This window comes from Schistocerca gregaria, unplaced genomic scaffold (genome assembly GCF_023897955.1).
Source record: "Schistocerca gregaria isolate iqSchGreg1 unplaced genomic scaffold, iqSchGreg1.2 ptg000856l, whole genome shotgun sequence".
NCBI lineage: Eukaryota > Metazoa > Arthropoda > Insecta > Orthoptera > Acrididae > Schistocerca > Schistocerca gregaria.
The window spans coordinates 79,588-107,509 of NW_026062218.1; the positions used below are offsets into that span (position 1 = coordinate 79,588).

Here is a 27,922-nt window from a genome sequence, read left to right on the forward strand (position 1 = left end):
GGCAAAGTATCCATCTCTTGTAGCGACGAAAGGTAAATTTTTGTTTACAAGTTTGCCGTTGTGCACTGCTACAAAATTGGAATTTAGCGCTCCTACAAAACAGTAGGCTCTGACGCATTTTAAGAGCACATCCGTCGATTCGCAGTGTTTCGTTATTTTCAACGAGTTCCTAGCACTCTTCCTCCGCGCATTCTTGTTCAAACTGAGTTCATTGCTGTAATTTCACATCTTACGTTTAATACAGTGGTTTAAAATGCTTGTGGAAGCATCTTTGTCGCACCTGAGAGTTTGTATGAAAAGAGGACTGGCAGGTGTAGTGACATAAAATTTAAAAGAAGAGAGGGAGCCAACAGCACCCGGTGTTCCCAGGCGGTCACCCATCCAAGTACTAACCGGGCCCGATGTTGCTTAACTTCGGTGATCGGACGAGAACCGGTGTATTCAACATGGTATGGCCGTTGGCGTCCTTATACAGTAGCCGCACGGCAGAAGAAGGCTTCGCCTCTCCTCCCAACACACGCAATCTCCGTTTTCGGTGGCACATTTGACGCAAAGCACGTCCTTCCACCTCGAAGGCGACGCGCTGTGCGGCGCGCCGCCACGTGGGTCAGACGCACAACACAGCTGCTCGTTGCACCGCCTGTCATTCGTTTGTTCGACAAAGTATCCATCTCTTGTAGCGACGAAAGGTAAATTTTTGTTTACAAATTTGCCGTTGTGCACTGCTACAAAACAATATGCCCTGACGTATTTCACAACATTTCTGTCACTTCACACTGTTTTGTTATTTCCAGAGACTCTTTGGAAGTCTTCCTTGGCGCACTCTTTTCAAATTGAGCTCCTTAATATCGTATCTTACGATAGTTTAAAATCAGTATGGAAGCATCTATGTCACATGAGAAAGGTAGCATGAAAAAAGGGCTGGCAGGGGTAGTGACAAGAAAGCAAGAAATGAAGACAGAGGGAAGCGGTCTCACCTGCCTGACACGCGTCGCGCTTCCAGATATTTGCGTAATTCGCACGGTGCATTCTCGGCTGTCCCCTTCCGTCCCGACTTGTCCCGACTTTGCTCGACTGCCGCTCGCTGCCGCTCGGGTCGTGGTCCATATGACAGCACAAGTACGAGAAGCATCTGCGAGATGGGCGCGGGCCGAACCGACGTGTCCGAGGCGCCGTGTGCGGCCGTTCGGAGCTACCAGAGCCGCTCTGTGCTGCGCCGTGCCGTGGAAAGGTGCGAAAACATGCACACAAGACACAGGCTGTTCGGCAAAGTATCCATCTCTTGTAGCGACGAAAGGTAAATTTTTGTTTACAAGTTTGCCGTTGTGCACTGCTACAAAATTGGAATTTAGCGCTCCTACAAAACAGTAGGCTCTGACGCATTTTAAGAGCACATCCGTCGATTCGCAGTGTTTCGTTATTTTCAACGAGTTCCTAGCACTCTTCCTCCGCGCATTCTTGTTCAAACTGAGTTCATTGCTGTAATTTCACATCTTACGTTTAATACAGTGGTTTAAAATGCTTGTGGAAGCATCTTTGTCGCACCTGAGAGTTTGTATGAAAAGAGGACTGGCAGGTGTAGTGACATAAAATTTAAAAGAAGAGAGGGAGCCAACAGCACCCGGTGTTCCCAGGCGGTCACCCATCCAAGTACTAACCGGGCCCGATGTTGCTTAACTTCGGTGATCGGACGAGAACCGGTGTATTCAACATGGTATGGCCGTTGGCGTCCTTATACAGTAGCCGCACGGCAGAAGCAGGCTTCGCCTCTCCTCCCAACACACGCAATCTCCGTTTTCGGTGGCACATTTGACGCAAAGCACGTCCTTCCACCTCGAAGGCGACGCGCTGTGCGGCGCGCCGCCACGTGGGTCAGACGCACAACACAGCTGCTCGTTGCACCGCCTGTCATTCGTTTGTTCGACAAAGTATCCATCTCTTGTAGCGACGAAAGGTAAATTTTTGTTTACAAATTTGCCGTTGTGCACTGCTACAAAACAATATGCCCTGACGTATTTCACAACATTTCTGTCACTTCACACTGTTTTGTTATTTCCAGAGACTCTTTGGAAGTCTTCCTTGGCGCACTCTTTTCAAATTGAGCTCCTTAATATCGTATCTTACGATAGTTTAAAATCAGTATGGAAGCATCTATGTCACATGAGAAAGGTAGCATGAAAAAAGGGCTGGCAGGGGTAGTGACAAGAAAGCAAGAAATGAAGACAGAGGGAAGCGGTCTCACCTGCCTGACACGCGTCGCGCTTCCAGATATTTGCGTAATTCGCACGGTGCATTCTCGGCTGTCCCCTTCCGTCCCGACTTGTCCCGACTTTGCTCGACTGCCGCTCGCTGCCGCTCGGGTCGTGGTCCATATGACAGCACAAGTACGAGAAGCATCTGCGAGATGGGCGCGGGCCGAACCGACGTGTCCGAGGCGCCGTGTGCGGCCGTTCGGAGCTACCAGAGCCGCTCTGTGCTGCGCCGTGCCGTGGAAAGGTGCGAAAACATGCACACAAGACACAGGCTGTTCGGCAAAGTATCCATCTCTTGTAGCGACGAAAGGTAAATTTTTGTTTACAAGTTTGCCGTTGTGCACTGCTACAAAATTGGAATTTAGCGCTCCTACAAAACAGTAGGCTCTGACGCATTTTAAGAGCACATCCGTCGATTCGCAGTGTTTCGTTATTTTCAACGAGTTCCTAGCACTCTTCCTCCGCGCATTCTTGTTCAAACTGAGTTCATTGCTGTAATTTCACATCTTACGTTTAATACAGTGGTTTAAAATGCTTGTGGAAGCATCTTTGTCGCACCTGAGAGTTTGTATGAAAAGAGGACTGGCAGGTGTAGTGACATAAAATTTAAAAGAAGAGAGGGAGCCAACAGCACCCGGTGTTCCCAGGCGGTCACCCATCCAAGTACTAACCGGGCCCGATGTTGCTTAACTTCGGTGATCGGACGAGAACCGGTGTATTCAACATGGTATGGCCGTTGGCGTCCTTATACAGTAGCCGCACGGCAGAAGCAGGCTTCGCCTCTCCTCCCAACACACGCAATCTCCGTTTTCGGTGGCACATTTGACGCAAAGCACGTCCTTCCACCTCGAAGGCGACGCGCTGTGCGGCGCGCCGCCACGTGGGTCAGACGCACAACACAGCTGCTCGTTGCACCGCCTGTCATTCGTTTGTTCGACAAAGTATCCATCTCTTGTAGCGACGAAAGGTAAATTTTTGTTTACAAATTTGCCGTTGTGCACTGCTACAAAACAATATGCCCTGACGTATTTCACAACATTTCTGTCACTTCACACTGTTTTGTTATTTCCAGAGACTCTTTGGAAGTCTTCCTTGGCGCACTCTTTTCAAATTGAGCTCCTTAATATCGTATCTTACGATAGTTTAAAATCAGTATGGAAGCATCTATGTCACATGAGAAAGGTAGCATGAAAAAAGGGCTGGCAGGGGTAGTGACAAGAAAGCAAGAAATGAAGACAGAGGGAAGCGGTCTCACCTGCCTGACACGCGTCGCGCTTCCAGATATTTGCGTAATTCGCACGGTGCATTCTCGGCTGTCCCCTTCCGTCCCGACTTGTCCCGACTTTGCTCGACTGCCGCTCGCTGCCGCTCGGGTCGTGGTCCATATGACAGCACAAGTACGAGAAGCATCTGCGAGATGGGCGCGGGCCGAACCGACGTGTCCGAGGCGCCGTGTGCGGCCGTTCGGAGCTACCAGAGCCGCTCTGTGCTGCGCCGTGCCGTGGAAAGGTGCGAAAACATGCACACAAGACACAGGCTGTTCGGCAAAGTATCCATCTCTTGTAGCGACGAAAGGTAAATTTTTGTTTACAAATTTGCCGTTGTGCACTGCTACAAAATTGGAATTTAGCGCTCCTACAAAACAGTAGGCTCTGACGCATTTTAAGAGCACATCCGTCGATTCGCAGTGTTTCGTTATTTTCAACGAGTTCCTAGCACTCTTCCTCCGCGCATTCTTGTTCAAACTGAGTTCATTGCTGTAATTTCACATCTTACGTTTAATACAGTGGTTTAAAATGCTTGTGGAAGCATCTTTGTCGCACCTGAGAGTTTGTATGAAAAGAGGACTGGCAGGTGTAGTGACATAAAATTTAAAAGAAGAGAGGGAGCCAACAGCACCCGGTGTTCCCAGGCGGTCACCCATCCAAGTACTAACCGGGCCCGATGTTGCTTAACTTCGGTGATCGGACGAGAACCGGTGTATTCAACATGGTATGGCCGTTGGCGTCCTTATACAGTAGCCGCACGGCAGAAGCAGGCTTCGCCTCTCCTCCCAACACACGCAATCTCCGTTTTCGGTGGCACATTTGACGCAAAGCACGTCCTTCCACCTCGAAGGCGACGCGCTGTGCGGCGCGCCGCCACGTGGGTCAGACGCACAACACAGCTGCTCGTTGCACCGCCTGTCATTCGTTTGTTCGACAAAGTATCCATCTCTTGTAGCGACGAAAGGTAAATTTTTGTTTACAAATTTGCCGTTGTGCACTGCTACAAAACAATATGCCCTGACGTATTTCACAACATTTCTGTCACTTCACACTGTTTTGTTATTTCCAGAGACTCTTTGGAAGTCTTCCTTGGCGCACTCTTTTCAAATTGAGCTCCTTAATATCGTATCTTACGATAGTTTAAAATCAGTATGGAAGCATCTATGTCACATGAGAAAGGTAGCATGAAAAAAGGGCTGGCAGGGGTAGTGACAAGAAAGCAAGAAATGAAGACAGAGGGAAGCGGTCTCACCTGCCTGACACGCGTCGCGCTTCCAGATATTTGCGTAATTCGCACGGTGCATTCTCGGCTGTCCCCTTCCGTCCCGACTTGTCCCGACTTTGCTCGACTGCCGCTCGCTGCCGCTCGGGTCGTGGTCCATATGACAGCACAAGTACGAGAAGCATCTGCGAGATGGGCGCGGGCCGAACCGACGTGTCCGAGGCGCCGTGTGCGGCCGTTCGGAGCTACCAAAGCCGCTCTGTGCTGCGCCGTGCCGTGGAAAGGTGCGAAAACATGCACACAAGACACAGGCTGTTCGGCAAAGTATCCATCTCTTGTAGCGACGAAAGGTAAATTTTTGTTTACAAATTTGCCGTTGTGCACTGCTACAAAATTGGAATTTAGCGCTCCTACAAAACAGTAGGCTCTGACGCATTTTAAGAGCACATCCGTCGATTCGCAGTGTTTCGTTATTTTCAACGAGTTCCTAGCACTCTTCCTCCGCGCATTCTTGTTCAAACTGAGTTCATTGCTGTAATTTCACATCTTACGTTTAATACAGTGGTTTAAAATGCTTGTGGAAGCATCTTTGTCGCACCTGAGAGTTTGTATGAAAAGAGGACTGGCAGGTGTAGTGACATAAAATTTAAAAGAAGAGAGGGAGCCAACAGCACCCGGTGTTCCCAGGCGGTCACCCATCCAAGTACTAACCGGGCCCGATGTTGCTTAACTTCGGTGATCGGACGAGAACCGGTGTATTCAACATGGTATGGCCGTTGGCGTCCTTATACAGTAGCCGCACGGCAGAAGCAGGCTTCGCCTCTCCTCCCAACACACGCAATCTCCGTTTTCGGTGGCACATTTGACGCAAAGCACGTCCTTCCACCTCGAAGGCGACGCGCTGTGCGGCGCGCCGCCACGTGGGTCAGACGCACAACACAGCTGCTCGTTGCACCGCCTGTCATTCGTTTGTTCGACAAAGTATCCATCTCTTGTAGCGACGAAAGGTAAATTTTTGTTTACAAATTTGCCGTTGTGCACTGCTACAAAACAATATGCCCTGACGTATTTCACAACATTTCTGTCACTTCACACTGTTTTGTTATTTCCAGAGACTCTTTGGAAGTCTTCCTTGGCGCACTCTTTTCAAATTGAGCTCCTTAATATCGTATCTTACGATAGTTTAAAATCAGTATGGAAGCATCTATGTCACATGAGAAAGGTAGCATGAAAAAAGGGCTGGCAGGGGTAGTGACAAGAAAGCAAGAAATGAAGACAGAGGGAAGCGGTCTCACCTGCCTGACACGCGTCGCGCTTCCAGATATTTGCGTAATTCGCACGGTGCATTCTCGGCTGTCCCCTTCCGTCCCGACTTGTCCCGACTTTGCTCGACTGCCGCTCGCTGCCGCTCGGGTCGTGGTCCATATGACAGCACAAGTACGAGAAGCATCTGCGAGATGGGCGCGGGCCGAACCGACGTGTCCGAGGCGCCGTGTGCGGCCGTTCGGAGCTACCAGAGCCGCTCTGTGCTGCGCCGTGCCGTGGAAAGGTGCGAAAACATGCACACAAGACACAGGCTGTTCGGCAAAGTATCCATCTCTTGTAGCGACGAAAGGTAAATTTTTGTTTACAAATTTGCCGTTGTGCACTGCTACAAAATTGGAATTTAGCGCTCCTACAAAACAGTAGGCTCTGACGCATTTTAAGAGCACATCCGTCGATTCGCAGTGTTTCGTTATTTTCAACGAGTTCCTAGCACTCTTCCTCCGCGCATTCTTGTTCAAACTGAGTTCATTGCTGTAATTTCACATCTTACGTTTAATACAGTGGTTTAAAATGCTTGTGGAAGCATCTTTGTCGCACCTGAGAGTTTGTATGAAAAGAGGACTGGCAGGTGTAGTGACATAAAATTTAAAAGAAGAGAGGGAGCCAACAGCACCCGGTGTTCCCAGGCGGTCACCCATCCAAGTACTAACCGGGCCCGATGTTGCTTAACTTCGGTGATCGGACGAGAACCGGTGTATTCAACATGGTATGGCCGTTGGCGTCCTTATACAGTAGCCGCACGGCAGAAGCAGGCTTCGCCTCTCCTCCCAACACACGCAATCTCCGTTTTCGGTGGCACATTTGACGCAAAGCACGTCCTTCCACCTCGAAGGCGACGCGCTGTGCGGCGCGCCGCCACGTGGGTCAGACGCACAACACAGCTGCTCGTTGCACCGCCTGTCATTCGTTTGTTCGACAAAGTATCCATCTCTTGTAGCGACGAAAGGTAAATTTTTGTTTACAAATTTGCCGTTGTGCACTGCTACAAAACAATATGCCCTGACGTATTTCACAACATTTCTGTCACTTCACACTGTTTTGTTATTTCCAGAGACTCTTTGGAAGTCTTCCTTGGCGCACTCTTTTCAAATTGAGCTCCTTAATATCGTATCTTACGATAGTTTAAAATCAGTATGGAAGCATCTATGTCACATGAGAAAGGTAGCATGAAAAAAGGGCTGGCAGGGGTAGTGACAAGAAAGCAAGAAATGAAGACAGAGGGAAGCGGTCTCACCTGCCTGACACGCGTCGCGCTTCCAGATATTTGCGTAATTCGCACGGTGCATTCTCGGCTGTCCCCTTCCGTCCCGACTTGTCCCGACTTTGCTCGACTGCCGCTCGCTGCCGCTCGGGTCGTGGTCCATATGACAGCACAAGTACGAGAAGCATCTGCGAGATGGGCGCGGGCCGAACCGACGTGTCCGAGGCGCCGTGTGCGGCCGTTCGGAGCTACCAGAGCCGCTCTGTGCTGCGCCGTGCCGTGGAAAGGTGCGAAAACATGCACACAAGACACAGGCTGTTCGGCAAAGTATCCATCTCTTGTAGCGACGAAAGGTAAATTTTTGTTTACAAATTTGCCGTTGTGCACTGCTACAAAATTGGAATTTAGCGCTCCTACAAAACAGTAGGCTCTGACGCATTTTAAGAGCACATCCGTCGATTCGCAGTGTTTCGTTATTTTCAACGAGTTCCTAGCACTCTTCCTCCGCGCATTCTTGTTCAAACTGAGTTCATTGCTGTAATTTCACATCTTACGTTTAATACAGTGGTTTAAAATGCTTGTGGAAGCATCTTTGTCGCACCTGAGAGTTTGTATGAAAAGAGGACTGGCAGGTGTAGTGACATAAAATTTAAAAGAAGAGAGGGAGCCAACAGCACCCGGTGTTCCCAGGCGGTCACCCATCCAAGTACTAACCGGGCCCGATGTTGCTTAACTTCGGTGATCGGACGAGAACCGGTGTATTCAACATGGTATGGCCGTTGGCGTCCTTATACAGTAGCCGCACGGCAGAAGCAGGCTTCGCCTCTCCTCCCAACACACGCAATCTCCGTTTTCGGTGGCACATTTGACGCAAAGCACGTCCTTCCACCTCGAAGGCGACGCGCTGTGCGGCGCGCCGCCACGTGGGTCAGACGCACAACACAGCTGCTCGTTGCACCGCCTGTCATTCGTTTGTTCGACAAAGTATCCATCTCTTGTAGCGACGAAAGGTAAATTTTTGTTTACAAATTTGCCGTTGTGCACTGCTACAAAACAATATGCCCTGACGTATTTCACAACATTTCTGTCACTTCACACTGTTTTGTTATTTCCAGAGACTCTTTGGAAGTCTTCCTTGGCGCACTCTTTTCAAATTGAGCTCCTTAATATCGTATCTTACGATAGTTTAAAATCAGTATGGAAGCATCTATGTCACATGAGAAAGGTAGCATGAAAAAAGGGCTGGCAGGGGTAGTGACAAGAAAGCAAGAAATGAAGACAGAGGGAAGCGGTCTCACCTGCCTGACACGCGTCGCGCTTCCAGATATTTGCGTAATTCGCACGGTGCATTCTCGGCTGTCCCCTTCCGTCCCGACTTGTCCCGACTTTGCTCGACTGCCGCTCGCTGCCGCTCGGGTCGTGGTCCATATGACAGCACAAGTACGAGAAGCATCTGCGAGATGGGCGCGGGCCGAACCGACGTGTCCGAGGCGCCGTGTGCGGCCGTTCGGAGCTACCAGAGCCGCTCTGTGCTGCGCCGTGCCGTGGAAAGGTGCGAAAACATGCACACAAGACACAGGCTGTTCGGCAAAGTATCCATCTCTTGTAGCGACGAAAGGTAAATTTTTGTTTACAAGTTTGCCGTTGTGCACTGCTACAAAATTGGAATTTAGCGCTCCTACAAAACAGTAGGCTCTGACGCATTTTAAGAGCACATCCGTCGATTCGCAGTGTTTCGTTATTTTCAACGAGTTCCTAGCACTCTTCCTCCGCGCATTCTTGTTCAAACTGAGTTCATTGCTGTAATTTCACATCTTACGTTTAATACAGTGGTTTAAAATGCTTGTGGAAGCATCTTTGTCGCACCTGAGAGTTTGTATGAAAAGAGGACTGGCAGGTGTAGTGACATAAAATTTAAAAGAAGAGAGGGAGCCAACAGCACCCGCTGTTCCCAGGCGGTCACCCATCCAAGTACTAACCGGGCCCGATGTTGCTTAACTTCGGTGATCGGACGAGAACCGGTGTATTCAACATGGTATGGCCGTTGGCGTCCTTATACAGTAGCCGCACGGCAGAAGAAGGCTTCGCCTCTCCTCCCAACACACGCAATCTCCGTTTTCGGTGGCACATTTGACGCAAAGCACGTCCTTCCACCTCGAAGGCGACGCGCTGTGCGGCGCGCCGCCACGTGGGTCAGACGCACAACACAGCTGCTCGTTGCACCGCCTGTCATTCGTTTGTTCGACAAAGTATCCATCTCTTGTAGCGACGAAAGGTAAATTTTTGTTTACAAATTTGCCGTTGTGCACTGCTACAAAACAATATGCCCTGACGTATTTCACAACATTTCTGTCACTTCACACTGTTTTGTTATTTCCAGAGACTCTTTGGAAGTCTTCCTTGGCGCACTCTTTTCAAATTGAGCTCCTTAATATCGTATCTTACGATAGTTTAAAATCAGTATGGAAGCATCTATGTCACATGAGAAAGGTAGCATGAAAAAAGGGCTGGCAGGGGTAGTGACAAGAAAGCAAGAAATGAAGACAGAGGGAAGCGGTCTCACCTGCCTGACACGCGTCGCGCTTCCAGATATTTGCGTAATTCGCACGGTGCATTCTCGGCTGTCCCCTTCCGTCCCGACTTGTCCCGACTTTGCTCGACTGCCGCTCGCTGCCGCTCGGGTCGTGGTCCATATGACAGCACAAGTACGAGAAGCATCTGCGAGATGGGCGCGGGCCGAACCGACGTGTCCGAGGCGCCGTGTGCGGCCGTTCGGAGCTACCAGAGCCGCTCTGTGCTGCGCCGTGCCGTGGAAAGGTGCGAAAACATGCACACAAGACACAGGCTGTTCGGCAAAGTATCCATCTCTTGTAGCGACGAAAGGTAAATTTTTGTTTACAAATTTGCCGTTGTGCACTGCTACAAAATTGGAATTTAGCGCTCCTACAAAACAGTAGGCTCTGACGCATTTTAAGAGCACATCCGTCGATTCGCAGTGTTTCGTTATTTTCAACGAGTTCCTAGCACTCTTCCTCCGCGCATTCTTGTTCAAACTGAGTTCATTGCTGTAATTTCACATCTTACGTTTAATACAGTGGTTTAAAATGCTTGTGGAAGCATCTTTGTCGCACCTGAGAGTTTGTATGAAAAGAGGACTGGCAGGTGTAGTGACATAAAATTTAAAAGAAGAGAGGGAGCCAACAGCACCCGGTGTTCCCAGGCGGTCACCCATCCAAGTACTAACCGGGCCCGATGTTGCTTAACTTCGGTGATCGGACGAGAACCGGTGTATTCAACATGGTATGGCCGTTGGCGTCCTTATACAGTAGCCGCACGGCAGAAGCAGGCTTCGCCTCTCCTCCCAACACACGCAATCTCCGTTTTCGGTGGCACATTTGACGCAAAGCACGTCCTTCCACCTCGAAGGCGACGCGCTGTGCGGCGCGCCGCCACGTGGGTCAGACGCACAACACAGCTCCTCGTTGCACCGCCTGTCATTCGTTTGTTCGACAAAGTATCCATCTCTTGTAGCGACGAAAGGTAAATTTTTGTTTACAAATTTGCCGTTGTGCACTGCTACAAAACAATATGCCCTGACGTATTTCACAACATTTCTGTCACTTCACACTGTTTTGTTATTTCCAGAGACTCTTTGGAAGTCTTCCTTGGCGCACTCTTTTCAAATTGAGCTCCTTAATATCGTATCTTACGATAGTTTAAAATCAGTATGGAAGCATCTATGTCACATGAGAAAGGTAGCATGAAAAAAGGGCTGGCAGGGGTAGTGACAAGAAAGCAAGAAATGAAGACAGAGGGAAGCGGTCTCACCTGCCTGACACGCGTCGCGCTTCCAGATATTTGCGTAATTCGCACGGTGCATTCTCGGCTGTCCCCTTCCGTCCCGACTTGTCCCGACTTGTCCCGACTTTGCTCGACTGCCGCTCGCTGCCGCTCGGGTCGTGGTCCATATGACAGCACAAGTACGAGAAGCATCTGCGAGATGGGCGCGGGCCGAACCGACGTGTCCGAGGCGCCGTGTGCGGCCGTTCGGAGCTACCAGAGCCGCTCTGTGCTGCGCCGTGCCGTGGAAAGGTGCGAAAACATGCACACAAGACACAGGCTGTTCGGCAAAGTATCCATCTCTTGTAGCGACGAAAGGTAAATTTTTGTTTACAAATTTGCCGTTGTGCACTGCTACAAAATTGGAATTTAGCGCTCCTACAAAACAGTAGGCTCTGACGCATTTTAAGAGCACATCCGTCGATTCGCAGTGTTTCGTTATTTTCAACGAGTTCCTAGCACTCTTCCTCCGCGCATTCTTGTTCAAACTGAGTTCATTGCTGTAATTTCACATCTTACGTTTAATACAGTGGTTTAAAATGCTTGTGGAAGCATCTTTGTCGCACCTGAGAGTTTGTATGAAAAGAGGACTGGCAGGTGTAGTGACATAAAATTTAAAAGAAGAGAGGGAGCCAACAGCACCCGGTGTTCCCAGGCGGTCACCCATCCAAGTACTAACCGGGCCCGATGTTGCTTAACTTCGGTGATCGGACGAGAACCGGTGTATTCAACATGGTATGGCCGTTGGCGTCCTTATACAGTAGCCGCACGGCAGAAGCAGGCTTCGCCTCTCCTCCCAACACACGCAATCTCCGTTTTCGGTGGCACATTTGACGCAAAGCACGTCCTTCCACCTCGAAGGCGACGCGCTGTGCGGCGCGCCGCCACGTGGGTCAGACGCACAACACAGCTCCTCGTTGCACCGCCTGTCATTCGTTTGTTCGACAAAGTATCCATCTCTTGTAGCGACGAAAGGTAAATTTTTGTTTACAAATTTGCCGTTGTGCACTGCTACAAAACAATATGCCCTGACGTATTTCACAACATTTCTGTCACTTCACACTGTTTTGTTATTTCCAGAGACTCTTTGGAAGTCTTCCTTGGCGCACTCTTTTCAAATTGAGCTCCTTAATATCGTATCTTACGATAGTTTAAAATCAGTATGGAAGCATCTATGTCACATGAGAAAGGTAGCATGAAAAAAGGGCTGGCAGGGGTAGTGACAAGAAAGCAAGAAATGAAGACAGAGGGAAGCGGTCTCACCTGCCTGACACGCGTCGCGCTTCCAGATATTTGCGTAATTCGCACGGTGCATTCTCGGCTGTCCCCTTCCGTCCCGACTTGTCCCGACTTTGCTCGACTGCCGCTCGCTGCCGCTCGGGTCGTGGTCCATATGACAGCACAAGTACGAGAAGCATCTGCGAGATGGGCGCGGGCCGAACCGACGTGTCCGAGGCGCCGTGTGCGGCCGTTCGGAGCTACCAGAGCCGCTCTGTGCTGCGCCGTGCCGTGGAAAGGTGCGAAAACATGCACACAAGACACAGGCTGTTCGGCAAAGTATCCATCTCTTGTAGCGACGAAAGGTAAATTTTTGTTTACAAGTTTGCCGTTGTGCACTGCTACAAAATTGGAATTTAGCGCTCCTACAAAACAGTAGGCTCTGACGCATTTTAAGAGCACATCCGTCGATTCGCAGTGTTTCGTTATTTTCAACGAGTTCCTAGCACTCTTCCTCCGCGCATTCTTGTTCAAACTGAGTTCATTGCTGTAATTTCACATCTTACGTTTAATACAGTGGTTTAAAATGCTTGTGGAAGCATCTTTGTCGCACCTGAGAGTTTGTATGAAAAGAGGACTGGCAGGTGTAGTGACATAAAATTTAAAAGAAGAGAGGGAGCCAACAGCACCCGGTGTTCCCAGGCGGTCACCCATCCAAGTACTAACCGGGCCCGATGTTGCTTAACTTCGGTGATCGGACGAGAACCGGTGTATTCAACATGGTATGGCCGTTGGCGTCCTTATACAGTAGCCGCACGGCAGAAGAAGGCTTCGCCTCTCCTCCCAACACACGCAATCTCCGTTTTCGGTGGCACATTTGACGCAAAGCACGTCCTTCCACCTCGAAGGCGACGCGCTGTGCGGCGCGCCGCCACGTGGGTCAGACGCACAACACAGCTGCTCGTTGCACCGCCTGTCATTCGTTTGTTCGACAAAGTATCCATCTCTTGTAGCGACGAAAGGTAAATTTTTGTTTACAAATTTGCCGTTGTGCACTGCTACAAAACAATATGCCCTGACGTATTTCACAACATTTCTGTCACTTCACACTGTTTTGTTATTTCCAGAGACTCTTTGGAAGTCTTCCTTGGCGCACTCTTTTCAAATTGAGCTCCTTAATATCGTATCTTACGATAGTTTAAAATCAGTATGGAAGCATCTATGTCACATGAGAAAGGTAGCATGAAAAAAGGGCTGGCAGGGGTAGTGACAAGAAAGCAAGAAATGAAGACAGAGGGAAGCGGTCTCACCTGCCTGACACGCGTCGCGCTTCCAGATATTTGCGTAATTCGCACGGTGCATTCTCGGCTGTCCCCTTCCGTCCCGACTTGTCCCGACTTTGCTCGACTGCCGCTCGCTGCCGCTCGGGTCGTGGTCCATATGACAGCACAAGTACGAGAAGCATCTGCGAGATGGGCGCGGGCCGAACCGACGTGTCCGAGGCGCCGTGTGCGGCCGTTCGGAGCTACCAGAGCCGCTCTGTGCTGCGCCGTGCCGTGGAAAGGTGCGAAAACATGCACACAAGACACAGGCTGTTCGGCAAAGTATCCATCTCTTGTAGCGACGAAAGGTAAATTTTTGTTTACAAATTTGCCGTTGTGCACTGCTACAAAATTGGAATTTAGCGCTCCTACAAAACAGTAGGCTCTGACGCATTTTAAGAGCACATCCGTCGATTCGCAGTGTTTCGTTATTTTCAACGAGTTCCTAGCACTCTTCCTCCGCGCATTCTTGTTCAAACTGAGTTCATTGCTGTAATTTCACATCTTACGTTTAATACAGTGGTTTAAAATGCTTGTGGAAGCATCTTTGTCGCACCTGAGAGTTTGTATGAAAAGAGGACTGGCAGGTGTAGTGACATAAAATTTAAAAGAAGAGAGGGAGCCAACAGCACCCGCTGTTCCCAGGCGGTCACCCATCCAAGTACTAACCGGGCCCGATGTTGCTTAACTTCGGTGATCGGACGAGAACCGGTGTATTCAACATGGTATGGCCGTTGGCGTCCTTATACAGTAGCCGCACGGCAGAAGCAGGCTTCGCCTCTCCTCCCAACACACGCAATCTCCGTTTTCGGTGGCACATTTGACGCAAAGCACGTCCTTCCACCTCGAAGGCGACGCGCTGTGCGGCGCGCCGCCACGTGGGTCAGACGCACAACACAGCTCCTCGTTGCACCGCCTGTCATTCGTTTGTTCGACAAAGTATCCATCTCTTGTAGCGACGAAAGGTAAATTTTTGTTTACAAATTTGCCGTTGTGCACTGCTACAAAACAATATGCCCTGACGTATTTCACAACATTTCTGTCACTTCACACTGTTTTGTTATTTCCAGAGACTCTTTGGAAGTCTTCCTTGGCGCACTCTTTTCAAATTGAGCTCCTTAATATCGTATCTTACGATAGTTTAAAATCAGTATGGAAGCATCTATGTCACATGAGAAAGGTAGCATGAAAAAAGGGCTGGCAGGGGTAGTGACAAGAAAGCAAGAAATGAAGACAGAGGGAAGCGGTCTCACCTGCCTGACACGCGTCGCGCTTCCAGATATTTGCGTAATTCGCACGGTGCATTCTCGGCTGTCCCCTTCCGTCCCGACTTGTCCCGACTTTGCTCGACTGCCGCTCGCTGCCGCTCGGGTCGTGGTCCATATGACAGCACAAGTACGAGAAGCATCTGCGAGATGGGCGCGGGCCGAACCGACGTGTCCGAGGCGCCGTGTGCGGCCGTTCGGAGCTACCAGAGCCGCTCTGTGCTGCGCCGTGCCGTGGAAAGGTGCGAAAACATGCACACAAGACACAGGCTGTTCGGCAAAGTATCCATCTCTTGTAGCGACGAAAGGTAAATTTTTGTTTACAAGTTTGCCGTTGTGCACTGCTACAAAATTGGAATTTAGCGCTCCTACAAAACAGTAGGCTCTGACGCATTTTAAGAGCACATCCGTCGATTCGCAGTGTTTCGTTATTTTCAACGAGTTCCTAGCACTCTTCCTCCGCGCATTCTTGTTCAAACTGAGTTCATTGCTGTAATTTCACATCTTACGTTTAATACAGTGGTTTAAAATGCTTGTGGAAGCATCTTTGTCGCACCTGAGAGTTTGTATGAAAAGAGGACTGGCAGGTGTAGTGACATAAAATTTAAAAGAAGAGAGGGAGCCAACAGCACCCGGTGTTCCCAGGCGGTCACCCATCCAAGTACTAACCGGGCCCGATGTTGCTTAACTTCGGTGATCGGACGAGAACCGGTGTATTCAACATGGTATGGCCGTTGGCGTCCTTATACAGTAGCCGCACGGCAGAAGAAGGCTTCGCCTCTCCTCCCAACACACGCAATCTCCGTTTTCGGTGGCACATTTGACGCAAAGCACGTCCTTCCACCTCGAAGGCGACGCGCTGTGCGGCGCGCCGCCACGTGGGTCAGACGCACAACACAGCTGCTCGTTGCACCGCCTGTCATTCGTTTGTTCGACAAAGTATCCATCTCTTGTAGCGACGAAAGGTAAATTTTTGTTTACAAATTTGCCGTTGTGCACTGCTACAAAACAATATGCCCTGACGTATTTCACAACATTTCTGTCACTTCACACTGTTTTGTTATTTCCAGAGACTCTTTGGAAGTCTTCCTTGGCGCACTCTTTTCAAATTGAGCTCCTTAATATCGTATCTTACGATAGTTTAAAATCAGTATGGAAGCATCTATGTCACATGAGAAAGGTAGCATGAAAAAAGGGCTGGCAGGGGTAGTGACAAGAAAGCAAGAAATGAAGACAGAGGGAAGCGGTCTCACCTGCCTGACACGCGTCGCGCTTCCAGATATTTGCGTAATTCGCACGGTGCATTCTCGGCTGTCCCCTTCCGTCCCGACTTGTCCCGACTTTGCTCGACTGCCGCTCGCTGCCGCTCGGGTCGTGGTCCATATGACAGCACAAGTACGAGAAGCATCTGCGAGATGGGCGCGGGCCGAACCGACGTGTCCGAGGCGCCGTGTGCGGCCGTTCGGAGCTACCAGAGCCGCTCTGTGCTGCGCCGTGCCGTGGAAAGGTGCGAAAACATGCACACAAGACACAGGCTGTTCGGCAAAGTATCCATCTCTTGTAGCGACGAAAGGTAAATTTTTGTTTACAAATTTGCCGTTGTGCACTGCTACAAAATTGGAATTTAGCGCTCCTACAAAACAGTAGGCTCTGACGCATTTTAAGAGCACATCCGTCGATTCGCAGTGTTTCGTTATTTTCAACGAGTTCCTAGCACTCTTCCTCCGCGCATTCTTGTTCAAACTGAGTTCATTGCTGTAATTTCACATCTTACGTTTAATACAGTGGTTTAAAATGCTTGTGGAAGCATCTTTGTCGCACCTGAGAGTTTGTATGAAAAGAGGACTGGCAGGTGTAGTGACATAAAATTTAAAAGAAGAGAGGGAGCCAACAGCACCCGCTGTTCCCAGGCGGTCACCCATCCAAGTACTAACCGGGCCCGATGTTGCTTAACTTCGGTGATCGGACGAGAACCGGTGTATTCAACATGGTATGGCCGTTGGCGTCCTTATACAGTAGCCGCACGGCAGAAGCAGGCTTCGCCTCTCCTCCCAACACACGCAATCTCCGTTTTCGGTGGCACATTTGACGCAAAGCACGTCCTTCCACCTCGAAGGCGACGCGCTGTGCGGCGCGCCGCCACGTGGGTCAGACGCACAACACAGCTCCTCGTTGCACCGCCTGTCATTCGTTTGTTCGACAAAGTATCCATCTCTTGTAGCGACGAAAGGTAAATTTTTGTTTACAAATTTGCCGTTGTGCACTGCTACAAAACAATATGCCCTGACGTATTTCACAACATTTCTGTCACTTCACACTGTTTTGTTATTTCCAGAGACTCTTTGGAAGTCTTCCTTGGCGCACTCTTTTCAAATTGAGCTCCTTAATATCGTATCTTACGATAGTTTAAAATCAGTATGGAAGCATCTATGTCACATGAGAAAGGTAGCATGAAAAAAGGGCTGGCAGGGGTAGTGACAAGAAAGCAAGAAATGAAGACAGAGGGAAGCGGTCTCACCTGCCTGACACGCGTCGCGCTTCCAGATATTTGCGTAATTCGCACGGTGCATTCTCGGCTGTCCCCTTCCGTCCCGACTTGTCCCGACTTTGCTCGACTGCCGCTCGCTGCCGCTCGGGTCGTGGTCCATATGACAGCACAAGTACGAGAAGCATCTGCGAGATGGGCGCGGGCCGAACCGACGTGTCCGAGGCGCCGTGTGCGGCCGTTCGGAGCTACCAGAGCCGCTCTGTGCTGCGCCGTGCCGTGGAAAGGTGCGAAAACATGCACACAAGACACAGGCTGTTCGGCAAAGTATCCATCTCTTGTAGCGACGAAAGGTAAATTTTTGTTTACAAGTTTGCCGTTGTGCACTGCTACAAAATTGGAATTTAGCGCTCCTACAAAACAGTAGGCTCTGACGCATTTTAAGAGCACATCCGTCGATTCGCAGTGTTTCGTTATTTTCAACGAGTTCCTAGCACTCTTCCTCCGCGCATTCTTGTTCAAACTGAGTTCATTGCTGTAATTTCACATCTTACGTTTAATACAGTGGTTTAAAATGCTTGTGGAAGCATCTTTGTCGCACCTGAGAGTTTGTATGAAAAGAGGACTGGCAGGTGTAGTGACATAAAATTTAAAAGAAGAGAGGGAGCCAACAGCACCCGGTGTTCCCAGGCGGTCACCCATCCAAGTACTAACCGGGCCCGATGTTGCTTAACTTCGGTGATCGGACGAGAACCGGTGTATTCAACATGGTATGGCCGTTGGCGTCCTTATACAGTAGCCGCACGGCAGAAGAAGGCTTCGCCTCTCCTCCCAACACACGCAATCTCCGTTTTCGGTGGCACATTTGACGCAAAGCACGTCCTTCCACCTCGAAGGCGACGCGCTGTGCGGCGCGCCGCCACGTGGGTCAGACGCACAACACAGCTGCTCGTTGCACCGCCTGTCATTCGTTTGTTCGACAAAGTATCCATCTCTTGTAGCGACGAAAGGTAAATTTTTGTTTACAAATTTGCCGTTGTGCACTGCTACAAAACAATATGCCCTGACGTATTTCACAACATTTCTGTCACTTCACACTGTTTTGTTATTTCCAGAGACTCTTTGGAAGTCTTCCTTGGCGCACTCTTTTCAAATTGAGCTCCTTAATATCGTATCTTACGATAGTTTAAAATCAGTATGGAAGCATCTATGTCACATGAGAAAGGTAGCATGAAAAAAGGGCTGGCAGGGGTAGTGACAAGAAAGCAAGAAATGAAGACAGAGGGAAGCGGTCTCACCTGCCTGACACGCGTCGCGCTTCCAGATATTTGCGTAATTCGCACGGTGCATTCTCGGCTGTCCCCTTCCGTCCCGACTTGTCCCGACTTTGCTCGACTGCCGCTCGCTGCCGCTCGGGTCGTGGTCCATATGACAGCACAAGTACGAGAAGCATCTGCGAGATGGGCGCGGGCCGAACCGACGTGTCCGAGGCGCCGTGTGCGGCCGTTCGGAGCTACCAGAGCCGCTCTGTGCTGCGCCGTGCCGTGGAAAGGTGCGAAAACATGCACACAAGACACAGGCTGTTCGGCAAAGTATCCATCTCTTGTAGCGACGAAAGGTAAATTTTTGTTTACAAGTTTGCCGTTGTGCACTGCTACAAAATTGGAATTTAGCGCTCCTACAAAACAGTAGGCTCTGACGCATTTTAAGAGCACATCCGTCGATTCGCAGTGTTTCGTTATTTTCAACGAGTTCCTAGCACTCTTCCTCCGCGCATTCTTGTTCAAACTGAGTTCATTGCTGTAATTTCACATCTTACGTTTAATACAGTGGTTTAAAATGCTTGTGGAAGCATCTTTGTCGCACCTGAGAGTTTGTATGAAAAGAGGACTGGCAGGTGTAGTGACATAAAATTTAAAAGAAGAGAGGGAGCCAACAGCACCCGGTGTTCCCAGGCGGTCACCCATCCAAGTACTAACCGGGCCCGATGTTGCTTAACTTCGGTGATCGGACGAGAACCGGTGTATTCAACATGGTATGGCCGTTGGCGTCCTTATACAGTAGCCGCACGGCAGAAGAAGGCTTCGCCTCTCCTCCCAACACACGCAATCTCCGTTTTCGGTGGCACATTTGACGCAAAGCACGTCCTTCCACCTCGAAGGCGACGCGCTGTGCGGCGCGCCGCCACGTGGGTCAGACGCACAACACAGCTGCTCGTTGCACCGCCTGTCATTCGTTTGTTCGACAAAGTATCCATCTCTTGTAGCGACGAAAGGTAAATTTTTGTTTACAAATTTGCCGTTGTGCACTGCTACAAAACAATATGCCCTGACGTATTTCACAACATTTCTGTCACTTCACACTGTTTTGTTATTTCCAGAGACTCTTTGGAAGTCTTCCTTGGCGCACTCTTTTCAAATTGAGCTCCTTAATATCGTATCTTACGATAGTTTAAAATCAGTATGGAAGCATCTATGTCACATGAGAAAGGTAGCATGAAAAAAGGGCTGGCAGGGGTAGTGACAAGAAAGCAAGAAATGAAGACAGAGGGAAGCGGTCTCACCTGCCTGACACGCGTCGCGCTTCCAGATATTTGCGTAATTCGCACGGTGCATTCTCGGCTGTCCCCTTCCGTCCCGACTTGTCCCGACTTTGCTCGACTGCCGCTCGCTGCCGCTCGGGTCGTGGTCCATATGACAGCACAAGTACGAGAAGCATCTGCGAGATGGGCGCGGGCCGAACCGACGTGTCCGAGGCGCCGTGTGCGGCCGTTCGGAGCTACCAGAGCCGCTCTGTGCTGCGCCGTGCCGTGGAAAGGTGCGAAAACATGCACACAAGACACAGGCTGTTCGGCAAAGTATCCATCTCTTGTAGCGACGAAAGGTAAATTTTTGTTTACAAGTTTGCCGTTGTGCACTGCTACAAAATTGGAATTTAGCGCTCCTACAAAACAGTAGGCTCTGACGCATTTTAAGAGCACATCCGTCGATTCGCAGTGTTTCGTTATTTTCAACGAGTTCCTAGCACTCTTCCTCCGCGCATTCTTGTTCAAACTGAGTTCATTGCTGTAATTTCACATCTTACGTTTAATACAGTGGTTTAAAATGCTTGTGGAAGCATCTTTGTCGCACCTGAGAGTTTGTATGAAAAGAGGACTGGCAGGTGTAGTGACATAAAATTTAAAAGAAGAGAGGGAGCCAACAGCACCCGGTGTTCCCAGGCGGTCACCCATCCAAGTACTAACCGGGCCCGATGTTGCTTAACTTCGGTGATCGGACGAGAACCGGTGTATTCAACATGGTATGGCCGTTGGCGTCCTTATACAGTAGCCGCACGGCAGAAGAAGGCTTCGCCTCTCCTCCCAACACACGCAATCTCCGTTTTCGGTGGCACATTTGACGCAAAGCACGTCCTTCCACCTCGAAGGCGACGCGCTGTGCGGCGCGCCGCCACGTGGGTCAGACGCACAACACAGCTGCTCGTTGCACCGCCTGTCATTCGTTTGTTCGACAAAGTATCCATCTCTTGTAGCGACGAAAGGTAAATTTTTGTTTACAAATTTGCCGTTGTGCACTGCTACAAAACAATATGCCCTGACGTATTTCACAACATTTCTGTCACTTCACACTGTTTTGTTATTTCCAGAGACTCTTTGGAAGTCTTCCTTGGCGCACTCTTTTCAAATTGAGCTCCTTAATATCGTATCTTACGATAGTTTAAAATCAGTATGGAAGCATCTATGTCACATGAGAAAGGTAGCATGAAAAAAGGGCTGGCAGGGGTAGTGACAAGAAAGCAAGAAATGAAGACAGAGGGAAGCGGTCTCACCTGCCTGACACGCGTCGCGCTTCCAGATATTTGCGTAATTCGCACGGTGCATTCTCGGCTGTCCCCTTCCGTCCCGACTTGTCCCGACTTTGCTCGACTGCCGCTCGCTGCCGCTCGGGTCGTGGTCCATATGACAGCACAAGTACGAGAAGCATCTGCGAGATGGGCGCGGGCCGAACCGACGTGTCCGAGGCGCCGTGTGCGGCCGTTCGGAGCTACCAGAGCCGCTCTGTGCTGCGCCGTGCCGTGGAAAGGTGCGAAAACATGCACACAAGACACAGGCTGTTCGGCAAAGTATCCATCTCTTGTAGCGACGAAAGGTAAATTTTTGTTTACAAGTTTGCCGTTGTGCACTGCTACAAAATTGGAATTTAGCGCTCCTACAAAACAGTAGGCTCTGACGCATTTTAAGAGCACATCCGTCGATTCGCAGTGTTTCGTTATTTTCAACGAGTTCCTAGCACTCTTCCTCCGCGCATTCTTGTTCAAACTGAGTTCATTGCTGTAATTTCACATCTTACGTTTAATACAGTGGTTTAAAATGCTTGTGGAAGCATCTTTGTCGCACCTGAGAGTTTGTATGAAAAGAGGACTGGCAGGTGTAGTGACATAAAATTTAAAAGAAGAGAGGGAGCCAACAGCACCCGGTGTTCCCAGGCGGCCACCCATCCAAGTACTAACCGGGCCCGATGTTGCTTAACTTCGGTGATCGGACGAGAACCGGTGTATTCAACATGGTATGGCCGTTGGCGTCCTTATACAGTAGCCGCACGGCAGAAGAAGGCTTCGCCTCTCCTCCCAACACACGCAATCTCCGTTTTCGGTGGCACATTTGACGCAAAGCACGTCCTTCCACCTCGAAGGCGACGCGCTGTGCGGCGCGCCGCCACGTGGGTCAGACGCACAACACAGCTGCTCGTTGCACCGCCTGTCATTCGTTTGTTCGACAAAGTATCCATCTCTTGTAGCGACGAAAGGTAAATTTTTGTTTACAAATTTGCCGTTGTGCACTGCTACAAAACAATATGCCCTGACGTATTTCACAACATTTCTGTCACTTCACACTGTTTTGTTATTTCCAGAGACTCTTTGGAAGTCTTCCTTGGCGCACTCTTTTCAAATTGAGCTCCTTAATATCGTATCTTACGATAGTTTAAAATCAGTATGGAAGCATCTATGTCACATGAGAAAGGTAGCATGAAAAAAGGGCTGGCAGGGGTAGTGACAAGAAAGCAAGAAATGAAGACAGAGGGAAGCGGTCTCACCTGCCTGACACGCGTCGCGCTTCCAGATATTTGCGTAATTCGCACGGTGCATTCTCGGCTGTCCCCTTCCGTCCCGACTTGTCCCGACTTTGCTCGACTGCCGCTCGCTGCCGCTCGGGTCGTGGTCCATATGACAGCACAAGTACGAGAAGCATCTGCGAGATGGGCGCGGGCCGAACCGACGTGTCCGAGGCGCCGTGTGCGGCCGTTCGGAGCTACCAGAGCCGCTCTGTGCTGCGCCGTGCCGTGGAAAGGTGCGAAAACATGCACACAAGACACAGGCTGTTCGGCAAAGTATCCATCTCTTGTAGCGACGAAAGGTAAATTTTTGTTTACAAATTTGCCGTTGTGCACTGCTACAAAATTGGAATTTAGCGCTCCTACAAAACAGTAGGCTCTGACGCATTTTAAGAGCACATCCGTCGATTCGCAGTGTTTCGTTATTTTCAACGAGTTCCTAGCACTCTTCCTCCGCGCATTCTTGTTCAAACTGAGTTCATTGCTGTAATTTCACATCTTACGTTTAATACAGTGGTTTAAAATGCTTGTGGAAGCATCTTTGTCGCACCTGAGAGTTTGTATGAAAAGAGGACTGGCAGGTGTAGTGACATAAAATTTAAAAGAAGAGAGGGAGCCAACAGCACCCGCTGTTCCCAGGCGGTCACCCATCCAAGTACTAACCGGGCCCGATGTTGCTTAACTTCGGTGATCGGACGAGAACCGGTGTATTCAACATGGTATGGCCGTTGGCGTCCTTATACAGTAGCCGCACGGCAGAAGAAGGCTTCGCCTCTCCTCCCAACACACGCAATCTCCGTTTTCGGTGGCACATTTGACGCAAAGCACGTCCTTCCACCTCGAAGGCAACGCGCTGTGCGGCGCGCCGCCACGTGGGTCAGACGCACAACACAGCTGCTCGTTGCACCGCCTGTCATTCGTTTGTTCGACAAAGTATCCATCTCTTGTAGCGACGAAAGGTAAATTTTTGTTTACAAATTTGCCGTTGTGCACTGCTACAAAACAATATGCCCTGACGTATTTCACAACATTTCTGTCACTTCACACTGTTTTGTTATTTCCAGAGACTCTTTGGAAGTCTTCCTTGGCGCACTCTTTTCAAATTGAGCTCCTTAATATCGTATCTTACGATAGTTTAAAATCAGTATGGAAGCATCTATGTCACATGAGAAAGGTAGCATGAAAAAAGGGCTGGCAGGGGTAGTGACAAGAAAGCAAGAAATGAAGACAGAGGGAAGCGGTCTCACCTGCCTGACACGCGTCGCGCTTCCAGATATTTGCGTAATTCGCACGGTGCATTCTCGGCTGTCCCCTTCCGTCCCGACTTGTCCCGACTTTGCTCGACTGCCGCTCGCTGCCGCTCGGGTCGTGGTCCATATGACAGCACAAGTACGAGAAGCATCTGCGAGATGGGCGCGGGCCGAACCGACGTGTCCGAGGCGCCGTGTGCGGCCGTTCGGAGCTACCAGAGCCGCTCTGTGCTGCGCCGTGCCGTGGAAAGGTGCGAAAACATGCACACAAGACACAGGCTGTTCGGCAAAGTATCCATCTCTTGTAGCGACGAAAGGTAAATTTTTGTTTACAAATTTGCCGTTGTGCACTGCTACAAAATTGGAATTTAGCGCTCCTACAAAACAGTAGGCTCTGACGCATTTTAAGAGCACATCCGTCGATTCGCAGTGTTTCGTTATTTTCAACGAGTTCCTAGCACTCTTCCTCCGCGCATTCTTATTCAAACTGAGTTCATTGCTGTAATTTCACATCTTACGTTTAATACAGTGGTTTAAAATGCTTGTGGAAGCATCTTTGTCGCACCTGAGAGTTTGTATGAAAAGAGGACTGGCAGGTGTAGTGACATAAAATTTAAAAGAAGAGAGGGAGCCAACAGCACCCGGTGTTCCCAGGCGGTCACCCATCCAAGTACTAACCGGGCCCGATGTTGCTTAACTTCGGTGATCGGACGAGAACCGGTGTATTCAACATGGTATGGCCGTTGGCGTCCTTATACAGTAGCCGCACGGCAGAAGAAGGCTTCGCCTCTCCTCCCAACACACGCAATCTCCGTTTTCGGTGGCACATTTGACGCAAAGCACGTCCTTCCACCTCGAAGGCGACGCGCTGTGCGGCGCGCCGCCACGTGGGTCAGACGCACAACACAGCTGCTCGTTGCACCGCCTGTCATTCGTTTGTTCGACAAAGTATCCATCTCTTGTAGCGACGAAAGGTAAATTTTTGTTTACAAATTTGCCGTTGTGCACTGCTACAAAACAATATGCCCTGACGTATTTCACAACATTTCTGTCACTTCACACTGTTTTGTTATTTCCAGAGACTCTTTGGAAGTCTTCCTTGGCGCACTCTTTTCAAATTGAGCTCCTTAATATCGTATCTTACGATAGTTTAAAATCAGTATGGAAGCATCTATGTCACATGAGAAAGGTAGCATGAAAAAAGGGCTGGCAGGGGTAGTGACAAGAAAGCAAGAAATGAAGACAGAGGGAAGCGGTCTCACCTGCCTGACACGCGTCGCGCTTCCAGATATTTGCGTAATTCGCACGGTGCATTCTCGGCTGTCCCCTTCCGTCCCGACTTGTCCCGACTTTGCTCGACTGCCGCTCGCTGCCGCTCGGGTCGTGGTCCATATGACAGCACAAGTACGAGAAGCATCTGCGAGATGGGCGCGGGCCGAACCGACGTGTCCGAGGCGCCGTGTGCGGCCGTTCGGAGCTACCAGAGCCGCTCTGTGCTGCGCCGTGCCGTGGAAAGGTGCGAAAACATGCACACAAGACACAGGCTGTTCGGCAAAGTATCCATCTCTTGTAGCGACGAAAGGTAAATTTTTGTTTACAAGTTTGCCGTTGTGCACTGCTACAAAATTGGAATTTAGCGCTCCTACAAAACAGTAGGCTCTGACGCATTTTAAGAGCACATCCGTCGATTCGCAGTGTTTCGTTATTTTCAACGAGTTCCTAGCACTCTTCCTCCGCGCATTCTTGTTCAAACTGAGTTCATTGCTGTAATTTCACATCTTACGTTTAATACAGTGGTTTAAAATGCTTGTGGAAGCATCTTTGTCGCACCTGAGAGTTTGTATGAAAAGAGGACTGGCAGGTGTAGTGACATAAAATTTAAAAGAAGAGAGGGAGCCAACAGCACCCGGTGTTCCCAGGCGGTCACCCATCCAAGTACTAACCGGGCCCGATGTTGCTTAACTTCGGTGATCGGACGAGAACCGGTGTATTCAACATGGTATGGCCGTTGGCGTCCTTATACAGTAGCCGCACGGCAGAAGAAGGCTTCGCCTCTCCTCCCAACACACGCAATCTCCGTTTTCGGTGGCACATTTGACGCAAAGCACGTCCTTCCACCTCGAAGGCGACGCGCTGTGCGGCGCGCCGCCACGTGGGTCAGACGCACAACACAGCTGCTCGTTGCACCGCCTGTCATTCGTTTGTTCGACAAAGTATCCATCTCTTGTAGCGACGAAAGGTAAATTTTTGTTTACAAATTTGCCGTTGTGCACTGCTACAAAACAATATGCCCTGACGTATTTCACAACATTTCTGTCACTTCACACTGTTTTGTTATTTCCAGAGACTCTTTGGAAGTCTTCCTTGGCGCACTCTTTTCAAATTGAGCTCCTTAATATCGTATCTTACGATAGTTTAAAATCAGTATGGAAGCATCTATGTCACATGAGAAAGGTAGCATGAAAAAAGGGCTGGCAGGGGTAGTGACAAGAAAGCAAGAAATGAAGACAGAGGGAAGCGGTCTCACCTGCCTGACACGCGTCGCGCTTCCAGATATTTGCGTAATTCGCACGGTGCATTCTCGGCTGTCCCCTTCCGTCCCGACTTGTCCCGACTTTGCTCGACTGCCGCTCGCTGCCGCTCGGGTCGTGGTCCATATGACAGCACAAGTACGAGAAGCATCTGCGAGATGGGCGCGGGCCGAACCGACGTGTCCGAGGCGCCGTGTGCGGCCGTTCGGAGCTACCAGAGCCGCTCTGTGCTGCGCCGTGCCGTGGAAAGGTGCGAAAACATGCACACAAGACACAGGCTGTTCGGCAAAGTATCCTTCTCTTGTAGCGACGAAAGGTAAATTTTTGTTTACAAGTTAGCCGTTGTGCACTGCTACAAAATTGGAATTTAGCGCTCCTACAAAACAGTAGGCTCTGACGCATTTTAAGAGCACATCCGTCGATTCGCAGTGTTTCGTTATTTTCAACGAGTTCCTAGCACTCTTCCTCCGCGCATTCTTATTCAAACTGAGTTCATTGCTGTAATTTCACATCTTACGTTTAATACAGTGGTTTAAAATGCTTGTGGAAGCATCTTTGTCGCACCTGAGAGTTTGTATGAAAAGAGGACTGGCAGGTGTAGTGACATAAAATTTAAAAGAAGAGAGGGAGCCAACAGCACCCGGTGTTCCCAGGCGGTCACCCATCCAAGTACTAACCGGGCCCGATGTTGCTTAACTTCGGTGATCGGACGAGAACCGGTGTATTCAACATGGTATGGCCGTTGGCGTCCTTATACAGTAGCCGCACGGCAGAAGAAGGCTTCGCCTCTCCTCCCAACACACGCAATCTCCGTTTTCGGTGGCACATTTGACGCAAAGCACGTCCTTCCACCTCGAAGGCGACGCGCTGTGCGGCGCGCCGCCACGTGGGTCAGACGCACAACACAGCTGCTCGTTGCACCGCCTGTCATTCGTTTGTTCGACAAAGTATCCATCTCTTGTAGCGACGAAAGGTAAATTTTTGTTTACAAATTTGCCGTTGTGCACTGCTACAAAACAATATGCCCTGACGTATTTCACAACATTTCTGTCACTTCACACTGTTTTGTTATTTCCAGAGACTCTTTGGAAGTCTTCCTTGGCGCACTCTTTTCAAATTGAGCTCCTTAATATCGTATCTTACGATAGTTTAAAATCAGTATGGAAGCATCTATGTCACATGAGAAAGGTAGCATGAAAAAAGGGCTGGCAGGGGTAGTGACAAGAAAGCAAGAAATGAAGACAGAGGGAAGCGGTCTCACCTGCCTGACACGCGTCGCGCTTCCAGATATTTGCGTAATTCGCACGGTGCATTCTCGGCTGTCCCCTTCCGTCCCGACTTGTCCCGACTTTGCTCGACTGCCGCTCGCTGCCGCTCGGGTCGTGGTCCATATGACAGCACAAGTACGAGAAGCATCTGCGAGATGGGCGCGGGCCGAACCGACGTGTCCGAGGCGCCGTGTGCGGCCGTTCGGAGCTACCAGAGCCGCTCTGTGCTGCGCCGTGCCGTGGAAAGGTGCGAAAACATGCACACAAGACACAGGCTGTTCGGCAAAGTATCCATCTCTTGTAGCGACGAAAGGTAAATTTTTGTTTACAAGTTTGCCGTTGTGCACTGCTACAAAATTGGAA

General features: G+C 49.9%; 22 non-coding genes across 22 annotated transcripts; all 22 read right to left on the reverse strand.

Annotated features, from left to right (window-relative positions):
- Positions 1–344: 344 nt before the first annotated feature.
- LOC126323379 (5S ribosomal RNA) lies at positions 345–463 on the reverse strand. The gene has a single exon (XR_007559514.1). It is a non-coding gene; the product is annotated as a 5S ribosomal RNA (ribosomal RNA).
- A 1,146-nt stretch (positions 464–1,609) lies between these two features.
- On the reverse strand, positions 1,610–1,728 carry LOC126323380 (5S ribosomal RNA). The gene has a single exon (XR_007559515.1). It is a non-coding gene; the product is annotated as a 5S ribosomal RNA (ribosomal RNA).
- Positions 1,729–2,874: 1,146 nt separating this feature from the next.
- On the reverse strand, positions 2,875–2,993 carry LOC126323381 (5S ribosomal RNA). The gene has a single exon (XR_007559516.1). It is a non-coding gene; the product is annotated as a 5S ribosomal RNA (ribosomal RNA).
- A 1,146-nt stretch (positions 2,994–4,139) lies between these two features.
- On the reverse strand, positions 4,140–4,258 carry LOC126323383 (5S ribosomal RNA). The gene has a single exon (XR_007559518.1). It is a non-coding gene; the product is annotated as a 5S ribosomal RNA (ribosomal RNA).
- Positions 4,259–5,404: 1,146 nt separating this feature from the next.
- Positions 5,405–5,523, reverse strand: LOC126323384 (5S ribosomal RNA). Its single transcript, XR_007559519.1, has one exon. It is a non-coding gene; the product is annotated as a 5S ribosomal RNA (ribosomal RNA).
- A 1,146-nt stretch (positions 5,524–6,669) lies between these two features.
- Positions 6,670–6,788, reverse strand: LOC126323385 (5S ribosomal RNA). The gene has a single exon (XR_007559520.1). It is a non-coding gene; the product is annotated as a 5S ribosomal RNA (ribosomal RNA).
- A 1,146-nt stretch (positions 6,789–7,934) lies between these two features.
- On the reverse strand, positions 7,935–8,053 carry LOC126323386 (5S ribosomal RNA). The gene has a single exon (XR_007559521.1). It is a non-coding gene; the product is annotated as a 5S ribosomal RNA (ribosomal RNA).
- A 1,146-nt stretch (positions 8,054–9,199) lies between these two features.
- Positions 9,200–9,318, reverse strand: LOC126323329 (5S ribosomal RNA). The gene has a single exon (XR_007559470.1). It is a non-coding gene; the product is annotated as a 5S ribosomal RNA (ribosomal RNA).
- A 1,146-nt stretch (positions 9,319–10,464) lies between these two features.
- Positions 10,465–10,583, reverse strand: LOC126323388 (5S ribosomal RNA). Its single transcript, XR_007559522.1, has one exon. It is a non-coding gene; the product is annotated as a 5S ribosomal RNA (ribosomal RNA).
- Positions 10,584–11,739: 1,156 nt separating this feature from the next.
- Positions 11,740–11,858, reverse strand: LOC126323284 (5S ribosomal RNA). The gene has a single exon (XR_007559425.1). It is a non-coding gene; the product is annotated as a 5S ribosomal RNA (ribosomal RNA).
- Positions 11,859–13,004: 1,146 nt separating this feature from the next.
- Positions 13,005–13,123, reverse strand: LOC126323285 (5S ribosomal RNA). Its single transcript, XR_007559426.1, has one exon. It is a non-coding gene; the product is annotated as a 5S ribosomal RNA (ribosomal RNA).
- A 1,146-nt stretch (positions 13,124–14,269) lies between these two features.
- On the reverse strand, positions 14,270–14,388 carry LOC126323330 (5S ribosomal RNA). The gene has a single exon (XR_007559471.1). It is a non-coding gene; the product is annotated as a 5S ribosomal RNA (ribosomal RNA).
- Positions 14,389–15,534: 1,146 nt separating this feature from the next.
- On the reverse strand, positions 15,535–15,653 carry LOC126323286 (5S ribosomal RNA). Its single transcript, XR_007559427.1, has one exon. It is a non-coding gene; the product is annotated as a 5S ribosomal RNA (ribosomal RNA).
- A 1,146-nt stretch (positions 15,654–16,799) lies between these two features.
- Positions 16,800–16,918, reverse strand: LOC126323331 (5S ribosomal RNA). The gene has a single exon (XR_007559472.1). It is a non-coding gene; the product is annotated as a 5S ribosomal RNA (ribosomal RNA).
- A 1,146-nt stretch (positions 16,919–18,064) lies between these two features.
- Positions 18,065–18,183, reverse strand: LOC126323287 (5S ribosomal RNA). The gene has a single exon (XR_007559428.1). It is a non-coding gene; the product is annotated as a 5S ribosomal RNA (ribosomal RNA).
- Positions 18,184–19,329: 1,146 nt separating this feature from the next.
- On the reverse strand, positions 19,330–19,448 carry LOC126323288 (5S ribosomal RNA). The gene has a single exon (XR_007559429.1). It is a non-coding gene; the product is annotated as a 5S ribosomal RNA (ribosomal RNA).
- A 1,146-nt stretch (positions 19,449–20,594) lies between these two features.
- Positions 20,595–20,713, reverse strand: LOC126323290 (5S ribosomal RNA). The gene has a single exon (XR_007559431.1). It is a non-coding gene; the product is annotated as a 5S ribosomal RNA (ribosomal RNA).
- A 1,146-nt stretch (positions 20,714–21,859) lies between these two features.
- Positions 21,860–21,978, reverse strand: LOC126323327 (5S ribosomal RNA). The gene has a single exon (XR_007559468.1). It is a non-coding gene; the product is annotated as a 5S ribosomal RNA (ribosomal RNA).
- Positions 21,979–23,124: 1,146 nt separating this feature from the next.
- Positions 23,125–23,243, reverse strand: LOC126323332 (5S ribosomal RNA). Its single transcript, XR_007559473.1, has one exon. It is a non-coding gene; the product is annotated as a 5S ribosomal RNA (ribosomal RNA).
- A 1,146-nt stretch (positions 23,244–24,389) lies between these two features.
- Positions 24,390–24,508, reverse strand: LOC126323291 (5S ribosomal RNA). Its single transcript, XR_007559432.1, has one exon. It is a non-coding gene; the product is annotated as a 5S ribosomal RNA (ribosomal RNA).
- Positions 24,509–25,654: 1,146 nt separating this feature from the next.
- On the reverse strand, positions 25,655–25,773 carry LOC126323292 (5S ribosomal RNA). Its single transcript, XR_007559433.1, has one exon. It is a non-coding gene; the product is annotated as a 5S ribosomal RNA (ribosomal RNA).
- Positions 25,774–26,919: 1,146 nt separating this feature from the next.
- On the reverse strand, positions 26,920–27,038 carry LOC126323293 (5S ribosomal RNA). Its single transcript, XR_007559434.1, has one exon. It is a non-coding gene; the product is annotated as a 5S ribosomal RNA (ribosomal RNA).
- Positions 27,039–27,922: the final 884 nt, after the last annotated feature.